Source organism: Trichosurus vulpecula, chromosome 3, assembly GCF_011100635.1.
Source record: "Trichosurus vulpecula isolate mTriVul1 chromosome 3, mTriVul1.pri, whole genome shotgun sequence".
Taxonomy (NCBI): Eukaryota; Metazoa; Chordata; class Mammalia; order Diprotodontia; family Phalangeridae; genus Trichosurus; species Trichosurus vulpecula.
Genome location: NC_050575.1, coordinates 79,363,199 through 79,389,908, shown reverse-complemented (window position 1 = coordinate 79,389,908; position 26,710 = coordinate 79,363,199). Strand labels below are relative to the sequence as shown.

At 36.9% G+C, this 26,710-nt stretch overlaps 1 pseudogene; it reads right to left on the bottom strand.

Annotated features, from left to right (window-relative positions):
• Positions 1 to 7,926: 7,926 nt before the first annotated feature.
• LOC118841551 lies at positions 7,927 to 8,424 on the bottom strand (annotated as a pseudogene).
• Between the last annotated feature and the right edge of the window lie 18,286 nt (positions 8,425 to 26,710).

The window sequence follows — 26,710 nt, the reverse complement described above, 5'->3', positions numbered from 1 at the left end:
AGTTTTTATTTTTCATCTATGTCTATTCACACACACATACAATTATACATGCTTTCTTCCAGTGAATATCTTAAAACATCTATAAGGAGAAGCAAGCTGGAGTTGAGCCCACTAATCTAGCTATTACAGTTTGCCATTGTTCAATCTTGACATTAATTTATAATATTTTAAGTATTTTTCTGTCCATTTCTTAATGTACCTGGTTTCTTTTTTCTGTTTTTAACTGCTGACATGTACTGGGCATGCAATCCAAAGTACACCGAATAGACAGAATGACTCCAAGACATTTTTTCCTCAAAGGAGACTTCAGATCAGTGTCCATCAAGGAATATAAGGATTTTTAGACTATTTTCGCCAATGTCCATTATTTTTCACATTTATCTTGGTTATATTTCATGAGCTACTCAATTCCCTAAAGTGCTTACATACATCTAGAGTTTCTCTAGCATTCCAAAGTTGTTTTTTTAATCTACTAAATACTTTAATGGAATGAGCCAGGCTTATTGGTAGTTGTCTTTTGCTCTTTCAAATAAGTAATGACTAATGAAAAGGTAATTCCCCCTCAGTTGTAATTCCCTCACTGTATTTTCTCTAGTTTTAAGGTAATATTTAATTTTTAAAAAAAATACAGATACTCAATAAAGTGAAAATGCTTTCATAAAATTGAAATTGCACTTCAATCAATCAGTAAGCTTTATTAAGCACCTCTTATTTGGCAGGCATTGTGCCAATGCTAGGGTTAGAAAAATAAACACAGTCCCTGGCCTCGAGGAGCTCAATGAAACTATTACCTTAAAGAAACTTATGTCATATTGGGTGAACAACTTGTATATATATAAGTATATACAAAGATGTGTGTGTATAATATATACAATGCTGTATGTATATATATGTATATATATGTGTGTATATACAGACATACACAAATACATATCTATCAGTCTATCTATCTATCTATCTATCTATCTATCTATCTATCTGTAATCTGTGGAGGGAAGATATACTGGCAGCTGTGGGTAGGTGGGAGAAGAAAGGCCTCATATTGGAGATGTTATATTAATGGGAGGTGGATTGTGAGGAATAGTAGGGAGGCCAATTTAGCTCTACCAAAGAGTGTATGAAGGGAGAGTAATGCCTAAAAAGCCTGGAAAGATAGAAGGGACACAGATTTTGAAGGAGTTTCATTGCCAAAAGAGTTTATTTAATAGGGGAATGAGATGGTGACTTTTGTGCTTTAGGTATATCACTTTAGCAGCTCTGTGAAAAAGAAACTGGAGCAGAGAGAGGCTAGAGAGAGAAACAATATACTAAGTAATTAAGTGGTGGTAAATTATGCTTAGATTTCTGAAGGTACATGAAGTAGAGCCCAAAAGGCTGCCAGTGGAATCTGATTATAGCTTTCAATAATTTGAATACTAACCGAAATGCTTCCTTCTCTAGGAAGCCTTCCCCAACCTGCCCCTGTGGATAAGATCTTTCCTGTCCCCCCCTCTCCACTTTCCAACCCCTTAAAATAGCACCTTTCTTTCTACCTCTCTAAGAACTTAGATCTCATTACATATTTTTGTCTGACTTGTTGATATTCCACTTTGGGGTCCTTGGGTTTTACTGCCTATGTCCTAACTACACTCTTTAACAAAAGTTTAATATGATGGTTTAATTCATCTCAAAGCTCTATTACAATCAGTCTTTATAATTCCTATAGACTATATTATTTCACTGGTATTGATCATTCATATCTTTTAAAATGTTTTAAAATAGATCTTTTAAAAAAAGATCAAATCATTTATTTCATGTTTATTGTTCTGTAGATCTGTTTCCCATGAAGAAATTGTAGATGGCATATTTATCAAGTCTGCAGATGGTATGAAGCTGAGAGGGAGAACTGTGATAATACACTGTAGGATAGTCAGATTTCTAAAAGATCTCGATAGTATATAAGAGTGGACCAAATCTAACAAGGTGAATTCATTACTGCCATACTTTAATGGCTCTATGAAGTTGTACATGTGAGTATTCCCTCCACCAATTCAGAGAACCACCTATCCATACCTTCTCTTCCCACATAACTTGTAGCTCTAGCTTTGCAAAGATCCCTCACAAAGAATTGATGCAATAGGATAGAGGCCTTTCTTTAGGTCTTACACATATCGTCACAAGAAAAACACTTGGTATGTTCTTTTATCCTCCCTCACTCTCAAAACATCATTGGCCTACGTTCTTATTGTGATCATATTTTCTTTGACCACACACACGTATTCCTTTATAAGTAATTTCTTGAACATAGGCCAACATTGAAAATACTCTGTAGTTTATTTGCACCTACCAGTAATCTCTTGTAATGGCAAGCAAAGTGGGACTTTTTGCTGTTTTTCCTTTTGGAGTGCTTCTCAGCACTAAGGCAGTCAAGTGCCTTTGATTGAGCCTTGCCTTTGATTGAATCAAAAGTCTCTGATGACCTGCTTAAGCCACAAGAAAGCCTAAGTCACATGAGTTTGAGTCACATGGTTGTGATGTCCTCTGACTCTGAAGAAGTATATATATACTCTGAGGTTAGCATTTTGCTTTGGGCCTCACTGGTTGGAAGAATGTTCATGTGATTTAGCCAGATGAGACTCTGGGTAGCCTTTAAGGAGCCCCCCAGCTTTGAAAACCCAGATGTTGGTACTTCTCTCTCTGGTAACTATGTATATATTGCTATAGAAGCCCTGTCTGCTGATTTGTGTTATTTGCTCTGTTTATATAATTTCTGCTTGTAATTTCTCTTTGTATTTTCTCTGAAGTTCAGGGTGCTTTTCCCCCTGAACTAAGTGAATGATATAGGTATGTTTAATTTAAAGTGAGATTGTAAGGTTGCTTTCCTTAGGAAAGCAGATCAAAGAACCTGTGGTAGCAGCCCTCCCATGTGCTGCTGTTGTTGCTCTTAACCCTCCACAGTAGCTGCAAGGAGCATTGTTGTTACATCTCTCTATATTTGTGTTGCTAGCAATTTTTATTTCTCAGATACTGTGGTCAGTATTATGGTGCAATTGGGAAAACTTTTTTTTGCAAGCAGGTCTTTACCTTAGTAATCAATTTGGGATCATTAAATAGGCAATGTGGTATAGTAAAAAGCATGTTAGATTTGTTTTTAGGAGAGACCTAGATAAGAATCCCATCTCTAACACTTACAAACCATATGATTCTGGACAAATCGCTTAGTTTTTCACATATAAAAGAGGGATAATAATCTCTGAAATACCTATACGACAGAGCTGTCATATGGGCCAAATAAACTAATGATACATAGCATTTTGACCACAAAACACAAATTTACTCTTCTCTGTTTCTCCTGTTGAAAGATCGGTACTAACGCAATAGAATAGCCATTCAGATGCATGTCATAGTTTGGACAAAAGGCAATTTTCATCCCTCCAGTTTTCTTCTTTGGATTGTTAGGTAGATCATTTTTTTTAATAATCCTAGATCTCTCTGAGAAGATCCTATAATATTTTTGAGCTTGGTAAATTCAACATGACATCATTCATAAACATAGCAATCACTATATTAGCCATTCCAAATTTTCTGTTCTCTTCTCTAGCCTCCTATACAAAACCCCAACTCTGCCACCCTTTAACAAAGGAATTTATCTTCTACATTGCCAAGAAAATGTACTCAAGGTGCTAGGAATGCAAGGTAATAAAGGACCAGACTAGATTTGCAGCTATCATAAAATATTAGCTCCTAGTAAAAAGGGGTCAGGGGGCTCTTCCTAAGCCTCAATACCCCCTCCTTGTTTTCTTTGCTTGTGGTGAGCAAATAAATCTCCACAGGTTCCAGCTAACTAATCCCTTCCTTATTCTTTTCCCCTTCTATTGACTGGAAAGAAATTTGGGGAAGATGCCAAGGTGAAGTGATTTCTTCATTGTTTATTTATGAAAACTCCTTTATAATTCTGTACTCTACTATGTTTTAATAAACCGTGCATTCACTGAAAATTCAATTTTCTAAGTTTTAAGAATGAGATTAGTAAGTGAAGGTTTCCTCAAGGTCTTTTTTTGTGGGGCCACTGATAAATTGTCATAATTTTGATATTTCACAGCAGTATTCACTTGTTAGCCCTTAGATTGCACACACACATGCTCACACACATACTTGTGTGTGTGTGTGTGTGTGTGTGTGTGTGTATTAACAAAAGTTTCCAAGCTCTATACCTCTTAGGATGGGGAAGTAGTCTTGGAGCTTTTAGTCTAGTACATTTTGGTGAGCCCTGGGGATACTATAGCCATTGGGAAAACTATTGAATGTGCCCTAGACAGTTTCTAGTCTTAGTTGGTGGACTGAATATAGCATCACCTGGGGAACAAATTATATATTATGTTATCTTGCTAGTTAATTAGTTAATTACATGTGAGGCTGCTTTCTTGAGGATTGTTAAAAGCAAGATACGTCAGGTATAGATTTCTATGGCTACTGCCAATCCTTCGGCAGCCACCAAATAAAAACTTAATATAACATCACTGTCAAAAAAGGTAAAACATTAAGAAATAAACCCCCAAAACCTGATCTTGCATTGTTTCAAAGTTTTCTTCTTTGTTTAAAATGGAGATTGACTTAAATAGATTTATAAGCTGAAGCATCTGCATCTCCTTTTAATTTGTTTTGTGTTTTTTTTTTATTATGACAACAAAGACAAGTTAGAAATAGAAAAGCTCGCTAGGCCACAACAAGTTGAAATCAGAAACCAATCTTTTTTTTAATGTCAAACAGTCTATGGACCATCACAGAATCAAGGCGGTATCGAACTATGAAATGAAAGCTGGATTTAGAATCTGAGTTCAAATTTGATCTTTGTCAATTATTCCTTCAACAGCTTCCTTAACTTCTCTGGGCTTTACTTTCCCTGTCTATAAAAGGAGAAGATGGGACTAGAGATGGCTTCTGGTTTTAAAGATATGATCCTGTGATGACTAGATGACCCTGAAATCCCTAGCAGTTCTAAATCCTATAATCCATATAGAGAATAAATATTTTCAGTTGAGTTGGCCAAAAGTCTCTAGTCAACAGATTATTATCTCTTAATAAATTTCAAAGTCTTATTTGGTAGATCTCCATACTGTCACTATACCTTTGCTATCCTCCACGCCCTTCTCATAGTTTTCCAGTATTCCTAGAGGAGTCAGGAGTTACATCATTCTTTTGCTTGGCTAGTGGTTCTACTGTTAACATGTCCTCTACCTTATTCCAGAGGTTTTGTGGAAATGAAAAGTAGTTCCTATCCCCATACCTCCAGGGGGAAAAAGGAGTTATTTGGCAGGGAAATGAGACATATATTTAGAGTCAAAAGATCTGTATTCAAATCCTCACTTTTTCCCTTACTACATGTGTGAAAATAGGAAAGTCACTTTACCAGTAGGGACCCCAGGAATTTTATCTGCCTCCTTATGATACAGAACTTCTATACATAGTTAAAAAGTTCATGGCTAAAAATAATCAATGAAAATTAAATTCTATTGATATACAGACATCAGCTTCTCATCTTTCAGGTTCTTTCCTCTTATATGCTACATGAAGAACACGGCACTTTTATTTTGAATGATTCTGATTGCAAAGCAGGAGCTTAATTTAATCATTTTCTCTGGAAAGATGCCACTTACTTAACAAGGGGTCAAAATCTGTCGGGGGAAGCAGAAGGAAGATCCAGGAAGAGAAATGATGCCATTCACACATTGAGAATGAGTTTCATAAGCACAGCGTTAAGAAGAAGCAAAAATGAATACATCTTAAAATTGAATATGTGGAAACAATTTCTTTCCAGTAAAAACCCAAACACAGACATTCTCCTTTACTTTTTTTTGTGTGTGGAAGTACTTATGATCACAGACTCAAGAGCCACATCTTAATGTTGTACTAAGAGATACTATGCAGATAAAACTTCCTATTTTGTGACTAAACAGGCAATTCATCTATGATGAGATGGCAAATAAGTCCTGATGAGTTACTGAAAGCACATTGAGTATAAGTTTGATTTGAACTAGAATCAAAGGTTACAAGGATTTGAACTCAGTTCTTTCTGACTTTAACATGTATTTAATCCATCAGGCTACTCTGCCTCTTTTATTGCATCTGGAGTTTTTACTGTTTCTTTTATGAAATTGCATATAAAAGGGATTTGACAGTTGTTGGAGGGTGATGGTCGAATTGAAAAAGAGAGAGAGAAAAAAATCATCAGTACCAGTTTTGTTGGCCAGAGGTAGAGCTCAATAGAGAGGCTTGTCCTATAGAAGATATTATTCATTCTACAGGTATTGAGAATAGGAACATATTATGGCTTGTCTTCTAGTCAGATGGTGGGCTATTAACACCACCCTCCATTCCCCCTCTCCAACTCCAATGATTCTTTGTGCAGTGACATTGGTTTACTTAAAATATGGCAACTGGAACAAAAATAATGAATGTTAGGCAGAAAAACACTATCTAGAGCAAAAGTCAAAATTATTAACAATAAGAGAAAGAAAATGTGGAAAGCACCAGATGCGTAAAAATTATATTGTTGAATGCATCATTAAAAATAGAGATACAAAATGTTAGCTAAGTATAGAAATAAAAAAGGCAGTTAAAATTTGATTTTAAACTTAGTGGAATACTAAAATGGCAAGAAAAGAAACTGTGACCAGCAAATTCTGAATGATTAAATTTAGTAAAATTTCAAATTAAAACCTGTAAAATTTTAGTGAAATGATGGCACAAATTGTGTCAGCATCAGTAGATATTTTAACTAGGCTGAGGCTGGGGAGGTAGTAGGGATGGAGGAGAGAGAGTAGAAGAAAAAGTTAACAAGAAATGCAGCAATAGCAAAAATGTCCAAGTGGTTTTGGAATGGTATAGGAGAAAAAACTGAAAATAGAACCAAAACAGATAAAGGAAAGTAAATAATGACAAAAAGAGAAAGGCCTTTGAGAAGAGTTACAACTTCAGTGTAGCATGAAATTGAAACATGGCAAAAGGATAATATGAAATTCTGAAAAGGCAAATGACAAAAGTGTTAAAACCGAAGAAATGGTGAAAAAAGGCAAAAGCTGAAAAGAGGTGTCGCTGATTTTGAAGAATTAAAGGAACAATGGACATTCCCAAGTTCAACATACCAATGAGAACAAATGGCAGTACTTGGGAAAGAAAATGAAAATGGGAGAACAAAGTGGAAAAAGAGAAAAAAAACCCAAAAGGAAACTTCAAAAAGTGCTGAGTAAAGAGAATCAAAATCAGATCAAGAAACTGGAAAAGGACAGATGGAAACTGATGCATAAACTTTAATGGTAAATCAGAGAGAAATGATGGAATTGCAAAAATGTTTGCGAAAAGATGAAAGGATAAGAGAAAGTTGAAAGACACTAAAGGAAAATCTGAAATGAAAGAAGTGATGATAAGGGCAAATTTAAAATACGGGTAAATAATTGGGAAAGCAAATCTTTATAAAGTAACTGTTCAGAGAATAAGAGCAAATTGAAAATAATATAAGACATGATAAAAGGCTTAGGTGGATTAAAAAGAGAGAGAGATGAACAATAAAAGAATCCAAAGAGAATTTGATTCTAAAAAAGAATAAAGTTGTTTCTTTAGGTAAATGCAAACAATGAAAGTAAAAAGTTCAATTGGTGTAGTCTAACTTCTAGTAGTTTGGAAGTGGTAGGCACTTATGCCCACAGTCTAATCAGAAAATAAATAGGAAGAAAATTTTTAAAATGCTAAAAGAGGAAAATTCTCATCAGAACAGATTGTGCAGACCAACTTGGTATATTGTCCTGTGTAGACACAGGTAAGCTTGTTATTTTAACCTTTGGTTAGTTGGTAAAACTTGGCAAGTCCTGATCATATTTGAGAGAACTATTTCTTTTTTTTAATGTTTTCCCCAAATTTTATTCAATATGAAACATATCTCTACAGATTTTATTGAGGAGGTTGACCATGTCCACGACCAAATCCACCTCTAAATTGGAATTCTGTTGCTGACCCAGCCCCAGCCTCAGCTTTCTCGTCAGCACCAGGGGGACCTGCATTTCATCTGTATGTGTCTCTGTCAGCTTCACCCCGAGTAAGCCGGGCTGGTCGCTTACCCTCCAGACCTTCGGGCCTCAGCCTTCCTGTCTCAGGATGACTTTTATGGAATGTGACAGGCACAATCTCAAGGGGCAGGTGAAGGTAATCCTGGAGGTACTGAATGCCCTCATTGGTGAAGTACCAGTAGATATGCCTCCATGTGAACTGCTCCTTAACATAGCCACGAGACTTTAGAGACTGCATGGCCTTCATGACATGGAGATTGGGTACACTCTTGTCTGCCAGCTTGGGGTGCTTTGCCATGTGGGCATCCTTCTTGGCTATCATTACTCCCTCCTTAAAAAGGAGTTCATAGATGGCAATTCGGTTCTTCTTGGGCATCAACATTGTGCTGCGAGAGAACTATTTCTTAAAGAAACTAATTGAAATTAAGGACAACTGAGTAAAACAGTGCTTTGGAAATTAAAAAAAAATTATTTCATGAAAGGATAATGGAAAGTTAGTAAATTGAAAAACAAGCTAGGGATAGCAACGGACTCAAAAACATTATGTAAAATCATAAGGCTCATAGATTTAGAGTTGAAAGGGTCATTAGAGTTTTTTTAACTTCAACTCCATTCTTATTACACATGAGGTAACTAAGGCAAAGAGAAGTTAAGTGACTGGCTTAGGGATGCACTGCTAGTAAGTATTTAAGGCAACATTTGAACCCAGATCTTCCTAACTTCAAATCCAGTGATCTAACATAATAATTACTGAGGAAATATAAGGAATTTGGAGAGAACAGCAACATTCAGAAATAAAATTGATATCCAAAAATGTTAGAATTTGAGAAATGTGTGATGCTAGGTAGAGGGACAGCCTCAAAATCAAGAACTGCATTCATTCTTACCTATGACACATTCTCATTGTGTTACGATGGGCAAGTCACCTAATCTTCCATGAGCCCCAGGGAACATTTTCTAAAACTATAAATTACAGATAAGCTAACTCTTAGTGCTTTGCCTACAAAGATGAAATCAAAGGGTAGGGGTAAAAAGAAGAAATGGAGAAATGGAATAAAAATTACAGATGTCAATATGGAAAGGTTAAATTTTTGCACTCCTGGACATTAATTGCTAACCTGTCTAAAGAATGATTCAACATGAAATCAAGGGGCAGGGGTAGCAAATACATAAATAGAATCATCATCTATCAGTTTGGCAATAAGAAAGAATGAGGAGTTGATAGGAAAAAATATTAGGTTAAACTTGTGCCTGAGAAGATATTGGGCAAATATTTCCAAAGATTTGGCCAGAAAAATTTGTCTCCTATTTTAGGAGGGTGGGTCTGAAGAGTCCATGGATGGTATGAGATAAATGACTGCAATGAATGACTACAGGTGCTTTCCTTAAAGTTTACAAATCTTGGGGGAAAGTTGCACAAAAAACATCTGATCAAAGAGAAATATACAGTTCTGGCATCCTCTAATACCTGTTTTTTTTTTTAGATCATATCACTTTCTCATAGTATAGATAGAACTAGTTGAATAACTTAACTTAAATTTTTATACCTCAATATTTGGACATCTATTTATATAATTTCAAATAAAAATTCAAGAATTTCATTTCAGAAACCAATATTCAGATATGTATCACATACCTTAGGAATATGGTTTGAATAAGTTGCATTTTAAATAATACTTTAAATACTTTTGTATATATTATTTTGCTTGATTCTTATAAGAGCTGTGGGAGGTAGGTAGGATGGAGGTTAGGGAACCAAGCTTTCTAGTTTTCTAGTCCTGTTTCATGATTAACTTGCTATTTGGCTTTGGGCAAATTATTCAACTTCTCTGAGCCTCAGTTTCCTAATCTGTACAATGGAAGGAAGGACAGATACTCAGTTAAAACAGTTCTAAATAATATGGCACATTTTTTATTAATCCTCATTTTTTCAGATAAGAATTATAAAGTCTCTCGGATGACATAACATGCCCAAGACCATGTAGCTAATTGGTGGTGGAGTTGGCATTCAAATAAAAGTTTCTTGACTGCAAGACTAGTGCTCTTTCTATCCTATCACATTGATAGATGTCTCTCACACACCCTTTGTATTTGGTATACAACATGATGCTTTTGAATGCAATTTTCTTGCAGCACAAATGATTTCTTAAAATGTTATAGCATAATCTAACAACTTTACACACTGTTTAAGAAATTCAGAAAAGGGCAACTTTTTCTCATTTGCTTCCCAAATGCCAAACCCATATAGAGTAATACAGTTTTATAGAGTGTAATGTTTTTTTCTTCTTCTGGCATTATATATTATACTACTTTTCAGTGGCATAAATTGAAAACAAAATCATATTACCTGACAAATTTTCTGCAATTTGCCAATACTAAATGTTACTGAGTCCATTAACATATGTATATTGAATTTGTTTTATGTGGTCTTTTCCCCTAGTCATTTGGTAGTGGACATGAGCAAGGATTATGAGAAAAGAAATGTCAGTTTATCTAGATAGACAGTATATTATGTTAAAGATGAACAAGAAAGCTTTGTCCAAAGTTGGTCTATTTAAAAAAAATGCACAGTGCCCATCTAGAAACAGGTGGCAAAATATCCAGTCTATGCCCTTGGAATATCACAGGTCTAGTGTTGGAAAGGATTTTACTGGCTATTGAGTCAAATTCCAACATTGTATGGATAAGGAAACTGAGATCCACACAGGCATAGTAAGCATCAGGGACAGGATTTCATTGGAAAGCAGAGGATAGGTTGAGGGCAAAAGGCCTTGCTTAGGAAATGAATTAACAGTGGTAACCAAACTTAGAACAAAAATATGTCTTATTCAGAATATATCATTCCTTTATCCCTTTGGGGCAAGGCCATATAGACTACCACAGTCAATATGATTTTTGTCCAAACCCAGAAGCAAGACCTGTCCTTCTCCATTGCAAAAGGATTAAGATATTGATTAATGGGTGGAGGCCCCTTTTGGAACACTTGAGGGGAAAGGTGAATGAGCAACTGAGTAGTGACTACTAGAATGTTAACCCTACTTGGTATTTTAACACATTATGATCCTTTCCTTATTTAAGATTCCATGTCTGGAATTAATTTCTTCCAATTCAGCTACTGACATCCCTGGCTTCCTTAAGTCCTAACTAAAATCCCACCTTCTACAGTAAGCCTGCTTAATTCCAGTGCTTTGAACCACTCTTAATTCCAGTGCCTTCCCCCCATGAATAATTTCCTATTTGTCTTGTATATAGCTTGCTATGAGAAGGTATGTATCTATGTGTATGTGTGTATATATATATACACATGTATATGTATATATGTATGTATGTATGTGTGTATATAGATAGACAGATAGTATGTTTTCTCCCCCAATAGATTGTAAACTTGTAACAACATTGCTACTTGCCGCTACTGTGGCTGTGTAAGGCCAATAACCTGAGCACATAGGAGGGCTACTAGCACAGGTTTTTGATCTGCTTTTCTAAGGAAAGCAGCTTTAAGGGGTTCACAATCTTATTTTAATTAAACATATATATATATATATATATATATATATTATTCTGTTAGTTCAGGGAAAAAGTCATCAACCTGAACTTCAGAGAAAACACAAACAGAAATTACTAGCAGAAATTATATACACTGAGCAAAATAACACAAATCAACAGACAGGCTTCCAACTGTCTGGCCCCCGCAATAAAGTAATTGAAAGTATAGACTTTTTTTTCATTCTTATTTTTGTGCCAGTCAATGAACATTTATTAAGTGCCTACTATGTGCCAGGCACTCTGCTAAGATCTGGGGAAACAAAGAAAGGCAAAAGACAGTCCCTGTTCTTGTGGAGCTTTCAGTCTAATGGGAGAGACAACATGTAAACAACTATGTAGAAACAAGATACATGCTGGATAAATAAGAAATAATCAGCAGATGAAAAACACTAGAATTAAGAGAGATTAAGATAAGGCTCCTGTAGAACGTGGAATTTTAGCTGAGACTTAAAGGAAGCCAGGGAATCATGGAGGCAAAGATGAAGAGGGAAAGTATTCCATCCATGGGGAATAGTCAGCAAAAATGCCCTCAGTATAGAGAGGGAATGTCTTCTTCTAGGAACAACAAAGACTTCAGTGTTACAGGACTGAACGTGTTTGTGTGTATGATGGGGTATAAGGTGTAAGAAGATTGGAAAGATGGAGGAGAGAAGCACTTTGAATACTCAACAGTGGATATCATATTTTGGCCCTAGAGGCAATAAGGAAGTATGAAATGGTCAGAGGTATGGTTTAGGAAAATAACTTTGACATCTGAGTGAAGGATGAACTGGGGTGGGGAGAGACTTGTGGCTATTTCAATCATCCAGGTGTAAGGGGTTGAGGGCCTGCATCAGAATGTTGGCAGTGTCAGAAGAGAGGAGGAGTGTTAGAGAGATGGTACAAAGGCAGGATATGGGTGGTGAGAATAAGGAATGGAGGATGACACCTAGGTTGTGAACCTTGGTGCCTGGGAGAATGGTAGTGACCTTTACAGTAATAGGAAAGTTTAAAAGAAGAGAGGGTTTGGGAGACAAGATAGTGCATGCAGTTTTAGATGCGATGAGTTTAAGAAGGCCAAAGGACTTCTAGTTCAAGATGTCCAAAAGCAGTTAGAGTTGCTAGACTGGTGGTACATAGAGAGCTTAGAGCTGAATAAGTAGATTTGAGAATCATCAGCACAGAGATGATAATTGAATTCATGGGAACTAATGAGATCACCAGCTGAATTAGTTAGAGGGAGAATGTTAACATGCCTTTCCTGGATGAAGCTTTAGCAACAGAGGTTGAGAAGGAGCAGTCAGGTAGGTAGAACCATGAGAAATAATATTAAGAGAAAGAGAGTGACTAATCATGGTAAAGACTACAGAGAGGTAAAAAAAATGAATGTGGAATGAGAAAAAGATCATTCGATTGGCCAATTAAAAGATTTTATATAACTTTGTAGAACAGGTTTGGTTGATTAACAAGGTCAAAAGCCAGACCACAGAGATTTAAGAAGAGAGGGAGAGGACAGGAAGTAGAGATATCTATTGTAGATGGCCTTCTCAAGTAGTGTAGCCACAAAGGGCAACAGAGAAATGAGATGATAATGGGAATGGAAGGATAAGGTAAGGTTTCTTTTCTTTCTTTCTTTCTTTCTTTCTTTCTTTCTTTCTTTCTTTCTTTCTTTCTTTCTTTTTTTAGGAAAGGGGAGACTTGGGTAGCTATAGGCAATAAGGAAGCAGCCAGTAGAGAGGGAAAGATTACATAAGAGAGAAAGTGGGGATGATAGAGAGGCAATCTGATGGAGAAGACAGGTTAGAATGGGATCACTTTTGCATGTAAAAGAGTTGTCTTTGACAAGGAGAAGGTCTACCTCATCTTGTAAGACAGAAGGATTTAGTGGCAGAAGCAGACACCTGGGTAATGCAAGATAAGGTGAAGGTGAGAAGAGGGAGCTCCCAGCAAGTGGACTTAATTTTTTCAGTAAAATATGAAGAAAAATTTTCAGCTGAGAGCTTGGGGTATTAAAGAGCCATGGTAGGACTGAGGAGGGATGAAAAGATATGGAAATATTGCTGTGGTGAATTGGATAGTGAGTTAATTAGGGAGGCATAAAAGGTCTTCCTTACAGTAATGAGGGCCTAGTTTAGATAATATGATATTAAATTTGTAGTAGGCCCAATCAGAATGATTTTGTGATTGTCCTCCTCTCTTCATTCAGTAGTGAATATGTGGGAGAAAAGGTGGTAGATGGCAGAAGTGATCCAAGGCTGAAGCTTAGCAGAGCGTGATCAGCCATATAAGGGGGCAAGAGACTCAAGAGAAGAGGACAGTGTAGAGTGGAGGTGGTTCACCACAAGGTCAAGATGAAGAAAGGAAGAAAGTGCAGCTAGTGCAGGGGTGGTGGCCTGAGTAAGAACCAAGAGGGTCATAGGCTTGGATGTCACAGTGGAAATAAAGAATAGGATTTAGTCTGTGAAGTCAAAGATGGAATGTCAATAGATTCTGATCAGAAAATGGAATTTTAGAGTTGATGAATATAGAAATAAATGGTACATTTATGGGTGAAAACAAGATCGGGATATAACCATCTTGGGATATAACAGGTAGGGCAGAAGAGCAGGTTATGGGAAATAAGTAAATTGAGGAACTAGGACATTAGGGTTGGGTCCCCATCACCTATCACAGTGCGTCAAAAATAGTAAGCATTTAATATATGTCTTCTGAATTGAATGGTTCTGATAGTGAGGTGTAATGTGCTTTTTCCTGTATAGAGCATGAAACTTGGAAATAGAGGTGGATTCTAACAAGGATTTACTCACTGTGATGTCTTAAACATATCATTTTCATAGGCCTCAGTTTCCTTAGCAGTAAAGGGAAGAGGTTGGACGACATGATTGCTTAATATTCTTTCTATATCTGTGGTTTGAAGATACTGAAGGTACTGAAGAGCTAAAGCCTTATTTTTTGTTTATTTACATGGGCTACAAGGCTGGCAAGACGAGGGAAAACCAAGCACATTTATCTAAAGTTTTTAGGTTTTTGCTATGGAAGACATTTTCCAAACATACAGTCTCTTCATTCCACATTCTGCCTGAGTTCCCCAGGAAAATTCAGGAAACAGTAAACAATGATGGGAAATGAGAGAAAAGTACTGGTTTGTTTGTTATCCTCTAGTGTCTTTCTAAGGCCACATTATCTTTGGATTGGAGGCTAACTAGGCATCTTATTTAAAGGGATGAGGAAGTGCTTCCCAGCTAAGTCATGGAAGGGCAACTCCCTGCTCAAAGAGCCTAGGCATGATATTTTAAATTGGACCATCTTTTAATTTCTATCCTAGAAATGATTTTTATATCTTGGTATGATTTATCATGTAGAGGTTGAACTAGATATCAACATGGGTTCATCTAATGCTCCAGGAATGGATACTAAGACACCGTGATATTTTAATAATCTAATATCATGCATGGCTTGTTATTGCAGCTGTATATCAAAAGCAAAACAAACATGGTGAATAATTCTTTCTGGAATAGCATCTGTAAATTAATCTTGTGTTCAATAAGCCTGTTGCTAAAAAGATTATCAATGTAATTTTTGTTGTTGTAAACAATAGTTTTTTTGTACTTCCTTCTCAAATCTTTTAGTGGAAATAAATTGCCATTCATAGTTTTCCATTTTTCTCTCCTTAAGCTTCCACTGTCTACCTTCTTTAACTCAGGAAAGTTTCCTCACTATTTGGCTTTTAAAAATTCTTTCTTATTAATCTGTGGATACTAAAAATGGAGGATTGATTAGTACAAAATTTCTGGACCTCTGTTTTAGGGTCAGAAGTAGATAAAGCTGGTTATACAATATTTGGAGACAGTTCTGAAAGTAGCTAGCTCCTAGGGATAATTCAGTAGGGCACCATGATGGGAATTTCTCCAATGTGAAAAAAAATCAGCCCAAACTCTGGGCCAAAGTGAGACAATTTGTGGAAAGTTTCTTGCCCTGGGACTTGAAAGCCACTTGCCCATCAGTGATACTCTCCAAACCAGGTCAATTTACTTTCTTTATTTGGGTGTTATGGGGAATGTATTTATTCCCATTATCCCGGTTTAAACAAGTGATCACCAAGCTACCTATCTTGTAGACTGTGGGAAAGTGGGAACTCTTCATGGAAAAAAATCATCAAATAATGTTTAATATGTTATTTCATGATGGGGTTTCCTATACATTTTCATGTGTATATTTCTGTATTACTACACTGGGCTGGAAATTCCTTGAGAGTAGGAAATATGTATATACAAGTATATCTATATGTATATATATATGTACATATATGTATATATACACAACACACATCTATATATACATAAATACACATACATATATATATTTACAACACACACATATATGTATACATATACGTATATGTGTATATATACATATATATGTGTATATATATATATATATATTTTTTTTTTTTCATCAGCAATTCCCCAAAGCATCTGTTGATTTTATTATCAGTTAGTTAGGGATTACTAAATAGTGCTATTGCTTAAATGCCACACTGTAAAACTTACTGAAAGCTAGTGAAACTTCCCCTTCCTTATCAAGAGATCTTCTCTTACTATTACTCTCTCCACCTCTCTCTTTTCTTTTCATCCTTCTATACCAATCATTACTGCCAAATTAATCTTCCTTTTTACAAGTCTAATCATACCACTCCAAAATTTCACTTACCTTCAATCAAATGAAGTCCATAATCTTTAGTGAGGTAGCTGAGGCTCTCAAAAATTGATCCTCCAGCCCTCTATTCTAGTCATATTTCATATTATAAACTTCAGTCAAATTGGACTATTAGTCTGTATACAGCCCACACTTTCCTATCTCTGTGCTTTCACTTGTTCTTTCATTTTTTCAACAAGTATTTATGAGTCAACTGATGATAGTCAACAAACATTTACTAAGGATGCACCAGGTATTCTTCTAAGCACTGGGGATATAAATATTAAAAAGAAAGATAGCTGTCCTCCAGGAGCTTATGACATAATAGGGGAAGGTAACACATACAAAGGAAGCTGCCTGATAATCAGAGGGTGAGGGTGGGGGAACTGGGGGATAAGAAAGGGAAGATGGGAAGGCATGATGGAGAAGTTATAGAAGTCCCAAAATAGTGCAGCAAGTAGGAAGTATTATGAACGAATGAAAGAATGCTATTTCTTATTCTCGGAATTATCTGTTTCTCCCCTGCCTTTTGACATATTATTCTTTTCCACTGTTTGCTCATTCTCCCAGCCAATTACTTGATTTTGTAGCTCTTTGTTAAGGTAGGACTCTGCTTCCAGTGTGGAGGGTGTACTGTCAGTAGCTTCAGGGCTTTTGTGCAGCTGTTTTCAGAGATATTTCTAGGGACTCGTAAATTTTCAGTTCTTCCAAGGTTGTATGATCAAAGGAGAGGTGTGTATTCCTCTCCTGGCCTGAGCTCTGGTTTGTGAGTGACAAGCACTCTTTTCTGCCATGGAACTGTGAGGAGGATTCCCTCTCCACTGCCACCACAAACTCTGCCAGGCCAGTGTTCCTCCTCGCCCCAGGACCACCACTCAGGATTGTGACCCAGATCCAAGCCAGGCAAAGAAAGAGAATCCTGCCTCAGAACCATCAAAGAGATCTCTGCAATCCCCCTCTGATCAGTTGCTCAATGACCCCACCATCTGTGGGCTGAGAGCTCTGGTCTATCTCTGCTGGCACAGCCCACACTGGACTCTGTTCCTCTCCCAGCCACGTGCAACAGACCTTTCCTATCGACCTTCCAGGTTGTCTTGGGCTAGAAATTTATTTCAATCTGTCATTTTGTGGGTTCTGCTGCTCTAGAATTTGTTTAGTCATTTTTATAGGTATTTGGAGGGGTTTGGGGGAGAGCTCAAGCAAGTTCTTGCTTTTACTCCACTATTTTGGCTCTGCCCACCCTCATATTATTCTTTAAGGCCAAGTCCAAGCACCACTGTCTACATGAAACTGACCTTAATCTTCCTAGCTGATTGTGTTTCCTCTTTCATCTGCTCAGACCATTCTGTTCTTCTCTTCTGCACTTATATGATATCATACATACATGTTAAAAATAAGTGCATAAGAGGAGTCCAAAGTACTATGATATAACACAAAGCTTTAGTCAATCATATTTACAACCTCAGTTTCAGGTTGCATCCTCACTTAAACTCACACTGCACATGTAATAGTAAGCTGTCAAATCTTGTCATGTTGACCTCCACAAGTTCTCACATTGGTCCCATCCTCACTCGTCCCATAGCCACCCCCCTATTTCAGTCTTTCATAACTTCTTGCCTGGACTTTTGCAATAACCTCCTAACTGCTCTCCCTTCCTCAAGTCTCTTCTCTCTCAAATCCATTCTCCATGTATCTGACAGTGACTATCCTCATTCTGACCATGCCATCCCCACTACTTGATAAACTATGGAGATTCCTTCTAGCTCAAATCCTCTAGTTTAACCCTCTAGGTTCAAATATAAACTCTTTGGTTTGGCATTCATGGTACTTCACAACCTGCCCCCCCCTCACCTTTCTAGCCTTACTATATATTATTCCCCCTCCTGAACCCTATGGTCTAGCAAATTGACTTTCTTAGTGGTCCTCATATACTCCATCTCTAGTCCATATGCTTTTGCACAGGTATTCCCACCCCTTACCTAAAAAGTACTCTTTCCTCACCTATGCCTCTTAGGATCCTTTATCTCCTTCAAGATTGGACTTAAACATTACTATCTACAAAAAGTCTTTCTTAATCTCCACATCTGCTAATACCACTTCCCACAATTATCTTACATGTATTTTGCATATGATTAGATATGTGAAAGTTCTCTCCCCTAACAGAATGTAAGCTCTTTGAGCACAGGGACTATTCAATTTTTTTTGTATCCTCAATATCTAGCCAAGTGCTTGGCACATTATCCCTAACTTAACAATGCTTTTTGATTTGACTGATACTCTTATATTTGCTGGAGATTGCCACATCAAATAGAGGGAAGAGAAATAAAAGATGAATACCAGTTTTGCATGCTCATAGTTCTGTCTTGGATGGGACTTGCTTATATACCTGCTCTGCATCTCTAGGTTTATCCTTTTCTTTCTTTTCAAGTTCTGAGTGGTTTTATGCATTACATTAAAGTAGATGGTTCTTATGCCTCTTTGTTTATACACTCTTGGGACTAGGATGCTGTCCACCATTGCGAAGTAGATGCTGTTGGTCTGACCCTTCTTTTTAATTAAAAACAATGATTTAGTACTGCTCTTTACATTGTCCCTGCAGAGTTATATAGCCATGTAGAAATACTGAGTGGGCTTAAGACATTATATAAATTATGGAAAAAATCTTATTTAAAAATGCATTTCTAAAAATATTTCTGAAAGTGAAAGCTTCATTGATTTTTAAACAGCTTTGTTTCTTCTTCAAAAATGCCAGGAAAAAGTCAATTGCTTTACTTTGTTTTATTTTACTTTGCAAAGTAATGCTGATTTGGGGCAAGTGAATGCTGTTGCCTAAAGTTCTGTGAAATAATGATGTGGTGTGGCTTCTAGCTAATGGTCCCAGTATATTTGTAAATCAGAAGATTTACTCTAGAAGTTGTTACATAAATATCAGCAGGGTAGATTTCTTTCATTTATTTTGCATAATTACATTCAAAATGGATAGTTCTAGCATTTTAAAGCCCATGCATGTGCCTGCAGGAGAATGCCTTTTTATATTCAATGAAACATCAGCATTTGCTGTCTTCAGAGGTCAAAATTATTTTGGATCTTTACTAACCATCCCAAATGAGAATTAGAAAAAAAAAACTAAACCCTATGGACAGAAAACCTAAATGGTACTTAAGTAATGAATAATCCCCCTAAGACCTCCAAAGACAAGATTTCATATGCCCTCTGTGCCCATTTAAAAAAACAGATTTGTCCTCTTGGGGATGTTTACACTGTGATTCTGAGGGTTAATAGATTATTTATATTATTTCAAAATTACTTTTGAAAATTGCTCTTTGGGCTTTATTGGAACCAACATTTTCTCCCATCCCCAATTCACACATGTGCACAGTTGCAATTTATTTCCAAATAGCTATTTAAATAAGAATATCAGAATAATAAATTTACATAGTCAAGTGTTTGATATGGCCCTTATATATTCCTGGCCCAATACCTATGCCTAGGTGATTTTTTTTTCTAGGAAGTCTCTTTCTTTTCCTATGCCAAAGAGAAAAACTGTCAGTTGAATGTTCAACACCTGCAAATTGTCTTGAGCTCTGTGACTCTTCCCTTGTTTTAGACTTTCCCTCCCCCTTTCCCCATATTCACTCCAATTAAATTCAATAAACATTTTCAAAGCACCTATTATGTGCCGGGCACTGTGCCAAGTACTAGGGACATAAGAAAAAGAAAGATAATTCTGTCCTCAAGGAGCTGGGGCTATAATCTATATTCAAAGCTTTCTTTGGACTAAGCAGCAAACCATTTCTTTAAAGTCTGAATTTGTTAAGTAAAAATCATGATGTCATAGCCACTTTCCTTGGGAAAATGATCTTCCTCCCTCTAGATCTGCTGATTACAGACTGCTCTCATGTGTATGTAACTGCCACTGGACTATGTTGTAAAACTATCCTAGAATATAGTGGCAAAAGTTTCCTTCAATATGTAGAAACTAATATCTATTCCAGATCTAAACAATATTCCCAACATCTTTCCCCTTACATAATCACCCCATTTTTTGTCTAATGTCTTTTGGGGAGACTTTCTAGGGTGAAAAATGTTTCCATATCAGTGAAAATCATGTTTTCAAGGAGTTACCATCAATTAGAGATTCCTGTGTGCTTGGACATAGAGCCATAATGCTTTTGGAGAGTAAGTTGTGTGCTACTCTCGAGAACTGGCAATATTTTATGCACCTGCCTAGTTTACTTTGCTGTAAAATAATAAAAATGTACAAGTTCAATTCCAAAAATGTATCTTAGAAAGTGGAATAAAAGTCTTGCAATGTGCATTCTTTACTGAGTCGAGATTAGTTGGGATGCAAATGCTATTTTTCTGTGGTGCCATGAAGTGTACTGATAACATGTCCATAGTCTCACAATTCGACTGAATCTTCTCTTTGATTTGTTCCTCCCTAATGGCACTGCTGTCTAAAATTTTTCTACTGGTGTATAAAGGTAATATGTTATCAGAATAAAACATACTGAAGATGCATGAGTCAAAAGAGGGCATCGAAGAAAAGGTCCAGGAATGGATTCTTTAATTATTACTAGATATATATCAGCCAAGGTGCAGCTAAGCAGAATTCACTCATCTAGCCCTGTGTTAGTATGTTCACAGCAAATCAACTTCACTGGAATGAGTGTTTGTCCCTGGCATTCCAGGGTGAGGTCTGTAGCTCAGGTGGTATGGAACATGTTTACATTTTTTTTGATAGGTTCATTCAGCTGAGAGGGCAGATAATTTTTATAGTTTATCAGAATTTACAGGAAGTATGTTTATTTCATGATTGCTGAGAACCTGTATCAAGGGAGAAGGATGGGAAGGAAAATAAATTGTGAAGATGGAGATTTGGAAGGTTTTGTGATTTTGAAGAGGGGCAGAGATGCATTTTGGGGAGAGGATACATAGAAAGATTCAAAGAGAAATTAAAGAAGAACAAGGCTGAGAAGCAGGGAAAAGGGAAGAAAGAGTTCAGAAGGAGATGTAAAATGTATGTGGGAAGGAGAGACAAAGGAATGAAATATGTGACTGTCAAGATGCTAATGAGGTGAAAAAGGGCTAATTAGGCGAGGGAAACTTGCACCCAGAAAACATGGAGCCTTTTGTAGTGATTGGCACAGAGAATGGGAAGTGGGTCATTCTGCCATGGCCAAGTAATTGTTATCTATGGTTAACTATAGACTACTCTCTCTTAGAAAAGAAAATGAAAGGGCTCAGTGGAGGCCTCTTCAAGATCCAACTCAGCAGGGAAAGTGAAATGGTCATAAAAATGGATGAAGGGTTTTCCTGTAAAATCAAAGGACAGAGGATTGTAAGAAGCAGAAGGGAATGCCAGACAGTGGTTCACAAGAACATGAATCTAGTCAGTCAGTCAATAAACATTTATTAAGTGCCTACTAAGTACCAAGCACTGTGCTGAACCTAGAGACACAAAGGAAGCAAAAAGTTCCTGTACTTTGAGAAGCTCCAAGATTTAATGGTAGAATGGATTTGGAGGACATCTACTTAAATCCTGGCATTTTTAAAATGAGGGTGATGAGATCAGAGATATTGAGTGACTTGCCCAAGGTTACATAAATAGTAAAGGTGAAAGGCAGGTCTTGAACCAATATCCCCTGAGTCTCAAACTACTCTTCTCTCTACTGTACCATACTGACACTCTTGGAAGATAGAAGAGTGTGATATAGAGAAGTAGCTACCACTGAACACTTGCCTCCAAGAGATATTAGGTTCTTCCAGAAAGAAGGGAGCTAAGCCATCTGAAGAAGTGACTCATCCTTTAAGGACTATATTCACATATATTCACAGCTGCTATCAGGTAAGGGTTCATCCAGGTGGGTTCAGAGAAAGAAGAGATTAGTGGTAATGGTTGGTGACTCCCTGCTGATGGGTACTGAGATCATAACAGAGTGGTCTGTTTTCTTCTCAGAACATGAGGACATAATAGAGAGCTTCCTAAGACACATCAAACCAGATGCCTACTACCCATTGCTAGTATTCGCATGAGCACAAATGATACTGCTAGAAGGCAATATTGCTAAAGATTACAAAATCTCATAAAATAAAATGAAAATCTTCTGAGTCCAGGTGGTATTTTTTTTTAAAGATCACTGCTGCTGATTGAAGGCAGGGTTTCAGAAGAAATATGCAGATTAGCGAAGTGTACAGTTGGTTAAGAAGATTTTATCTGAGAATAGGATTTGGATTTCTAAACCACTATTTAAAATACAGGAATGACAACTCCTGGCCAAGGAAGTAGTGTACCTCATAAGGGATATTAAGAATATATTTGGCTGAAGTCTTGCAAATCTAATCAGGAGGGTTTTAAAATGAAAGGGATGGAGGAGAACAAAAACTGCCTACTCACATTCACCAAGCTAGATACCATAGATAGCAGCTAAATGTAGGAAGAATACGAACAAAGATGCTTAATAATTCCCAGGAAACAAAATCCATGGAAAGAGCCAGAAAGAAACCTATAGCCTTAGATATCTGTGTACAAATGTGTAAAACATGAATAACAAGTAAGGGGAAGTAATGGACCCAATAGCTCATCGTCTTCATAAGCATTTGTGAGACTTGGTGGGATAAGGAAGCAAACCCCAGACCTAGATAAAATAGTAAGTTCTGAGTAGGTCAGAGAGATTCCAAGGTAAATTTAGAAATGATTTCTAGATTCCTTCTCAATCAAACATAAGGGTTTCAGAAGAGAAAGCAGATTTCAAAAACAAGCAATTTGTTAAGAAAATGGTGTCTGAAAAGGGGATTTGGATTTCTGAAACACTGCTGTAAAAGGACCAATATCTAAGAGTCCCTCTCTCCCCTGTAAAATGAATTAAGCTAGTTTTCCTTAAAAGGTGATAAGGTTGTCTCCTGGGACTTTGACTGGCAACGCTACCTCCCTTAATACAGCTTTCTAGTAGTTTCTGTTCCTATGGCCACTTAAAAGCATCAAAAAGCTCACCCATATGGTTTTGGGGCCCTTAGAGGTGGCATAAATCCTAAGACCACAAGAGTTACCATGCCTTACCCTGATGACTAGATATTTATTTTTTCTTTTGGAGCTGAGGAGGGCCATGTCTATCCATTTAAGGTAAGTGCTGAAAGTACCTTTCTTCAAAATCCTTTCTATGTTATGGCTAAGTCAACCTCTGTTTGTTAACTGTGGGATAACTTAAGAGTGCCTCATATCAACTCACCTTTGAACCTGAATTAATGAGTGGCTGGTCCAATTTAGGTTTACCTTGAAAAATAGCTTAAAATATAGGAACATCAACTTTCAAGCCCTCCATTTTAGAGATAATGATAGAAAAGGAGAAGGAAAGTAGATACTGACTTTAATCTTAAATGTTGGGAGAAAAGGTTCAGGGGAGTAGAGACCCTTCCTGAGTATATACCAGAATGTAGACCAGGAGAGGAGTGACCACACAGCTCCCAGGATAACATCACTTTGGAAGCACCAAAAACTTACACACACCTAAAAGTAGCTCTGGGCAGCACACACATATACAACCTTAAATTTGGCACAGTGCCTCCCACCCCTAGGTGAGCAGAGCTTAACTTTAATATAAAGTTCAATGTAAAGAAATAGGCTGGAAAAAATGAGCAAACACAACAACAACAGCAATTTGATGACAAAATGCTAGTATAGTGGCCAGGAAGACCAAGACGTGAACTTAGAGAAGATGGTAACAATGTGAAAAAACAAACAAACAAACAAAAAAAAACCCAAAAAATAACTACAAGCAAAGTCTCAAAGAAAAAGGCTAACTGGACCCAAGGCCATCAAGAATCCCTGGAAGAGTTAAAGAAAGAGATGAGTTGTAGAGGAAAAATTGAGAAAAGAAAATGAGAATAGTGCAAGAAAATTATAAAAAGAGAATTAGTAGCTTGGTAAAAGAGGCAGAAAAAATACTGAAGAAAATATTATCTTAAAAAAAAAAACAGAATTGGGAGGCAGAACCATGATAACAGAATAAAGGCAGAGTTTCAACCAACATCTCCCAAATTCTCTCCCAAACAACTTTAAAATAATGCCTCAAAATAAATTCTGGATCAGCAAAACCAACAAAAGTACTGAGTGAAACAATGTTCCAGTTCAAGACAATGTACAAGGTTGGCAGAAAATGTCTGTCTCACTGGAGAGAGAAAGGAGATCTTGAACCCTGGCTTAAGCCAGCAGTGAGGCCCTATGCCTCAGGCAAAAACTGTAGTGAGTTTCTATACCCTGGCTTTCTAGTTCCTGCACAAGGTAGCTAGTAGCAGGCCAGGTCTTGCACAAGTCAGGGTTTAGGAGCAAATGAACCTGAAAAAGAGCTCTCAGCCCACAGACAATAAGGGAGTTGGACAACTGGTCAGAAGGAGATTACAGGGGACCCTTAACTGGCACTGGGTGTAGGACTCTGTTGCACTGCCCATACTCAGTTCTGGGGTACAGTCCCAGGGCAAGGAGGAGCCCTAAACATCCTGACCACAGAGTAGCAGGGACCCTAGCCACAGTTCCAGGACAGAAAAAAGGTATTTGTGGTCACTCTAAGAACAAAGTACAGGTCAGGAGAGCAGTGAACACACCTTTCCTTAGATCATACCACCCTGGAAGAACTGAAAGCTAACAAACCACCAGAACCATCTCTGAAAACAAAATAAAAAGGGTAAAGCTTTGGATATTGCCCTCTTCAGCACAGGAGCATAGCCCAACTTTAACATAAACATAAAAGTCAAGAAATAGGCTGGAAAAATAATCAAGCCAAAAAAAATAAGCCTGACCACCTGACCTTAGAAACTTACTGTGATGAGAGGGAAGATCAAAACACAAATTCAGAAAAAGCCAACAATATGAAAAGAGATTCATGCAAAGCTTCAAAGAAAAATGTAAATTGGTCTCATACCTAAAAGGAACTCATGGAAGAGCTTCAAAAAGATATTTAAAATAAAATAAGAGAGGTAGGGAAAAATTGGAAAAGAAATGAAAGTGATGCGAAAAGAAATAACACCTTTAAATAGAATAGGCCAAATAGTAAAACTGATGCAAAAATCCACTAAATAGAGCTCTTTACAAAAAGCAGAATTGGACAAATGGAAAAAGATATGCAAAAAATTACAAAAATTCACTGAAGAAAACAACTCCTTAAAAAGTAGAATTGGCCAAATGGAAAAGGAGGTACAAAAACTCACAAAAAAAATTTCTTCAAAATTAGAGTTGTGGAAGTGGAAGATAATGATTCCATGAGACATCAAGAAATAATAATACAAAATCAAAAGAAAGAAAAAAATAGAAGAAAATGTGAAATATCTCATTGGAAAAACAACTGACCTGGAAAATAGATTAAGGAGAGATAACTTAAGAATCATTGAACTACCTGAAAAAGTTTTTTTTTTTCCAGTCAAAGTAGGGAGTTTATTTGTAACACTAATACAAGGGGACCAGATTCCTAATGAGTCTGTGCATTTGATAGGGACAAGACTGATATTTTTATAGGGGAAAAGATTGTGGGAAGATTTGGATGGGATTAAGGAGTGTCAAGTAAACTAAGTAATCAAGGTGGGCTGGGGTGGGCCAGATGCCTTGGGCAGAGGCCCAGGTGATCTGGGCTACTGAAATGCATGGGAAAATTCAGGGACTGGGTTGAAGGTAACAGAGAATGAAGGGCTGGGCTGGGCAGGGGCTGCAAGGAAAGGACAGTTAGAAGGATTGTAGTGGGATGAGCCTGATGCCTGAGGGGATCTAGGTTCAGAGGCCAGGTTCTTGAAATAAATGGGAAAGTTCAAGGGGGGTGTCCAGATCTCATTCCCCATCATATACATACATACACACATATACATGGTTTATCCTTCCTTGGCAATACAAAGATATTTATAATATAAAATCTTACTTATGTTTTTTTTCTTGTTAAAAATTATGAACTTAAACATCACCCAAATTCATTACACATAACAGAAGAAAAAAGAGGAGTTTTTATGAATCCATAAATCTCCATTTCATAACATTATTTTCAAAAAACTTCCTTCTTGTCTGTATTTCTTCTGAACTTCCTTCTTTTCCACTTTGTGCATTAAAAAAAAAAGTTTTAATGGCCTATTTGCATCATGATTTTTAATCAATTTCATTTTAGCCACCTACCTCGAATTGAAATAGAAAGAAAACAGAACCCATATTGCAAAAATGTACAGTGTGGCAAAGCAAAACAAATTTACTCATTGATCATGTCTTTCTTCATTCACTTCATTCTGTACTCAGTCTTTCATCTCTCTGGCAGAAAGTAGCTAGCATGTTTCATCATGAGTCCTCTGGAATTGTGGTTAGTGATTATACTGATCATAGTTCTTAAGTCTTTCAAAGTGGTTTGTCTTTACGATACTCTTGTCATTGTATAAGTAGTTTTCCTGGTTCTGCTCATTTCACTTTGCATCAATTCATT